Source organism: Palaemon carinicauda, chromosome 11 (genome assembly GCF_036898095.1).
Source record: "Palaemon carinicauda isolate YSFRI2023 chromosome 11, ASM3689809v2, whole genome shotgun sequence".
Classification (NCBI taxonomy): domain Eukaryota; kingdom Metazoa; phylum Arthropoda; class Malacostraca; order Decapoda; family Palaemonidae; genus Palaemon; species Palaemon carinicauda.
This window is the reverse complement of record NC_090735.1, coordinates 7,001,075-7,006,074: the sequence shown is the minus strand read 5'-3', so window position 1 is coordinate 7,006,074 and position 5,000 is coordinate 7,001,075. Positions and strand designations below refer to the sequence as shown.

Here is a 5,000-nt window from a genome sequence, read left to right as displayed (position 1 = left end):
TATCACTAACACGTGAGTTTCGTCCTCTCAGACACAAATAGTTTACGATTTCAAATGAACTCTGTTTCGAGAATAGACACAAGGGGGAATTTGTTTAATAAGTCAATATATAAAAAAAGATAAAACTTTAAACACTTGTCCACTGATGGGGATATGAGTTCATTTAGACTCTTCTGTGAATATCTATGAAAATTTTAAGTCTGTAATTAGAGTGGTTTTGACACTAATGCTCGTGAATGTATTAAATTTACTTTCAAATGTTGAATCACAAACAGTTTTTAACTTTTGATCAAGAGGCCGACGGGGGAAACTTTAGAAAAAACAAAATAACAAAATAAATGATGAAACTTGAAACTAAAGATAACTTAGAAAATAAATATTTTCTCTACCATATGCCGAGTTTAACTGTTAATCTTTTTTGTTTCGTGGAAACCCTACACTATTAGAAACCCGTAATTTTAATCGGAAATTCTTCGTAAAAATGTACCGTTCCTAGCCGTATTTTAGATTAAATACAGGCGACCGTAATTTTACCTTGCTTTGCTTTTATTTTTTTACGGGTTGGTGACCGTAATATCACTCCTTTACGTCAACATATCCGTTTTTAAAACGGTAAAAATCCTGGAATAAATGTTGCCAGACATCGTTTTTTTTTTTTTTTAATGCAAATTTTTAACAGTAAGTATTAGCAAAGTCTGGATCTGATAATGTCATAGCTCTTAAGATAAGATTATTCCTTACCTATCTGTTAAACACGAGTTTGCAACACGAGTTTGCAAAAGCCGGAAATAAATTTCTTGAACTCTATAAATAGTTATAAAAAAAGTAGCTATGAGGTTAAATGTTCAATGCAATAGGTAATAATCTAGTTCCTTACAAAACAAAACGGTCATTAAAACGACATACATCGGTATACAGAATAAAAAAAAATAACTTTCAATTTGTTAGAAACTATAAAGACATATTTTATATAATTTTCTTTATTCAATAAATTTTCAGGACACTTTTTCAGTTTTGAAAGACATTGAAGTCTTAACTGCTAACGTATTCATCTGCTCATATATAATTATTAGTCATTTCGTTATTTACTAAGCTGTTAATACCATCAACACTTCAATGAGCCTGGAAATAACTTTTTTTCCTGATACGAACTCTTACCTGAACGTTCTGTTTCCCAAAAGAAATACTTAAATATTCTATTAACATAATAATCAAGGAATATTTCAAAGTGATCTTCACTACCAAGTTTCAAGACATTAAATATTTAGTTAAGTTTGTGTTTTTATTAGGCTTTCAAAATATTATAAAGTAAAAAATTTAAAATTACTTTTTTTTTTTTCATTTTTTTTTTTTTTTTTTTTTTTTAGAATTGGCTCTACAAGTTCTGAATATCATGCAAGCAGAAACTTTTCGTTTAGTTTTATTTAAAATCTAGGTGGAGCGACGCTTTCATAAATGCTTGTACGATTATCAACCTGTTGTATTCTAGTCTTCTATTTCCCAGGAAAAAATTACTTTTAAAGTTTAGAAAAGGTTTCATTGTATTTTAATATTAAAGACCTAAACATGTTTTTATCCATAAAAATTAGTTTACTTAATTATACGAATAAACCTTTAACATTACAGACTAGACAATGCTAAGGACTTCATTTGTTTTCCCTGTACAAGTTCACTTTCATAGGCGATATAGTTCCTATAGTAATATCTTCATTCATTTTATCCTGTACGCTGTATTTGAGAGCCAAATTATTTGAGAGGTAAAGTATTTGAAAGCAAAGGAATTTCAGACGAAAATTAAGCGCCTTACATCAAGTAATAATACTAACTAGTCTCTCTACAAGAGATTGAAAATCTATGTATTAAACAAATTTTATGTTTCTGTACATTACTTCCCTCAACAATATCGTTAAGGCTGTTCGTTCAATACATCCACCTTCAAGATATGCCACATTCATTACACTTCCATTTGATGCAGACTAATTACAGCCTTACCTAATCATATATCAACGCTATACTTGCTTTGTTAAAGTTCTTATACCTTATATAGGAAATACTTTTGATAGTGTTAGTTCTTAAAATATTCAATTTTTCCGGATTTCTATACTTCACTGGGCTATTTACCAACAACAACAACAACAACAGCAGCATGAAATTGTCATACTTCAGCTTTCCAAGAAGCGCCTGGCTTCCTGAGAAATACCAAACTACTCTTCAATCTTTTACTCATTGGTTAACAAAAGGGCACTATAAGTTTCTTATTTGATATGATTAAAAATAAGTTCAATGAAACTACCCAAGTTTCCGTTGTTATTTCATACGCCTGCACTCATACCCATGTTAATTAGTCACTCTGCACTTTCCTTATTATAAAGAAAAGTAAACTTCAAGATTAGAGTTTTAGTTTTAAAGAAAATTGCTAGATTTATTTGGTCACCAAGGCATTTCATAACCTTATAGAAATGAAATATTACTATTCCAATTATAACAATTATTAGCAATGATAACCCTCAGGACAACCACGAAGTAAGAAGACGTAGAAATTTCAAGATAAAAAAAATAAAAAGTTGAACTAAATAGATTTCAATCTACTGAAGACTAAAGAATGCTTAATTTATCAACCATATATCAATGAATGATTTATCTAGTCAAGCAATAAAGTAGATTTCCTTCAAAGGCTTAAATCCTCAAATCACATTCTAATGAACTATTTACCAGATCAACCAAAGTTAAATTCTCTCAAATGGTTAACCAAATAGGATTTTATCAACGAAATCCCCACCTCCAACCCCCCCCCACAAAAAAAAATCTCAATCTTATCAAAATCTTTAGCGTTAATTGTAGCCTTCCCAAAAGGAAATCAACCATAAAATTTGAAATTTTTGTTTATAACTTGCCAGTAACCTATTTACCGGAATTTGTAACAATTACGGAAAAAAAAATGGTTATAACTAACAAATACCGGTAATTAGGTTACTGGTAAGTTATAACCATTTTATTTTTCCATAAATGTTAAATCCCGGTAAATAGGTTACTGGTAACATTTATGAAAAAAAAAAAAAAAAAAAAAAAAAAAAAAAAAAAAAAAAAACCGCTTTCCATGAAGTCTTCCAGCACAAACCGGATTCTACTAGTCTCTTCCAGCACAAACCTGGTCTAAAAACAAACAGAAATCCATCGGAAAAGTTATCCAAATTTTTATCGATACTCTTGGGAGGATTTCCAGTAAATCTTACTTCATGAAGATCTTGACAGACTTTCCAGTATCAATCTTCAACCGCACCAAACCATTGTATGTAGAAAATATAGTTAGATCACTGGAATTTTGTCCTGAAATCATTTCATCCTGAAGTCGTGCCATCCAATCTGAAAAGTGTCAAGTATCAGAAAGGTTTCTTTTACTAGTTGTGTATCCCTACATAAGAGACCAGGATATGTTAAGCCCGTAATATTTAGTAAATGGAAACTGATAAAATTGCTAATTTAAAAACCTTTTGAATATGGAATCAATATAATTTTATGTAAAAAGCAAATTAGTTGAAAATTTTCACTTTGAATTTGTGATCAATAGGCTTTAAATAAACTGCAACATTTAAATAAAGTTTAAAAAGTTGAACACAGGCTTTACGTAAACTGCAGACCCTAAATAAACTACAAAAAAGTTAAAACACTCACCGAACTTAAAACTAAGGGGTTTAAAAGAAAGCCTCCCTATAGCGCACGGTAGACCTTTAATTTAAGGTCTACCGTGCGCTATAGGGAACGTCCTCCCACAATTGGGGGCGCCGCCCCCAACCGGGGAGGACTGGCTTGCTTGGGATTGAATTAAAAAAAAATAAAAAGTATTAAGCAATGCTCACCTTTTAGTTCAGACTGAAAAATACTTCACCAGATTCCAGCGTTGTCACTAGTCAGTTTGCATTTGGTGCATATGAGTTTGTGGGCAAGAATAATACAGGAATCACCAGCTCTATTGTAGACAGTTTACAACCCACATTATAAGATTGAAACACCCACTTAATTAAGGGATCCCAGACTTTTCGTTCCTGAAAGTAAAAAATAAAACCTGGTTATATAAAATACATTGGGCACAAAGAAAACTTATAAATTGGTATGTTAAAACGAGGGTATTAGACATAGAGTTATTACGTATAGATTTAATTTTCGTATTTCAACAGGCCTCCAATAGAAAAATATCAAAGTTTTAGAAACTTAAAAAAGCCAACTTAACGTAGATCTTTACTTACTACCGACACGAACTTTTTGAGTTTTCTTGTATACTGGTTACCACCAACCACCCAACAGTCTTGAAATACTACAAAACAGCAAGAGAAAGCTTCGTTATGCCCAGCCAAGGACTCTAAAGAGAGAAAGGCAGCACCTATAACAACGTAATTCAACCTGGAATTATCTGATTCTAGAGAAGGTGTTTTACTTGTATTTCGATTCTGAGTGATTCTAAAATCTTTGGTAAAATAATACGTATACGGAGATGTTCCTATCATTGACAGGAGAGAGAGAGAGAGAGAGAGAGAGAGAGAGAGAGAGAGAGAGAGAGAGAGAGAGAGAGAGAGAGAGAGAGAGATAAAATATTGCTACCTATCTTGTTTAGCTTATTCTGTAACGGCTGTCTTCTCATCTCTCATATTTTTCAGTTATATGTAATCTTAGTACAGTCCATATATGAATCAATCTTTAGTTCACACATTCACCCATATATATATATATATATATATATATATATATATATATATATATATATATATATATATATATATATATATATATATATATATATTTAACGTAAAAATGTTTTTATATTTGCATCTTAACATCCTTAATCTTCTATAATCCCTAAAAAACATGAATAGAGGAAATATCTTGCAATGGTATGAAAAAAATCACCGGAATATATTTTTTTTGATGTTTGATATTTACAAGAAAAAACAACAACAACTAATTAACAGGAAAAGATTAGTTAAACTGTAACTTGTATAAAGTAG

General features: G+C 30.7%; 1 long non-coding RNA gene across 1 annotated transcript; it reads right to left on the bottom strand.

Moving 5' to 3' along the window:
- Window positions 1-3,094: 3,094 nt before the first annotated feature.
- LOC137649568 (uncharacterized) lies at window positions 3,095-4,300 on the bottom strand. The gene is made up of 3 exons (XR_011045782.1): window positions 4,245-4,300; window positions 3,858-4,043; window positions 3,095-3,363 (listed from the first exon to the last, which is right to left on the bottom strand). It is a non-coding gene; the product is annotated as an uncharacterized lncRNA (long non-coding RNA).
- Window positions 4,301-5,000: the final 700 nt, after the last annotated feature.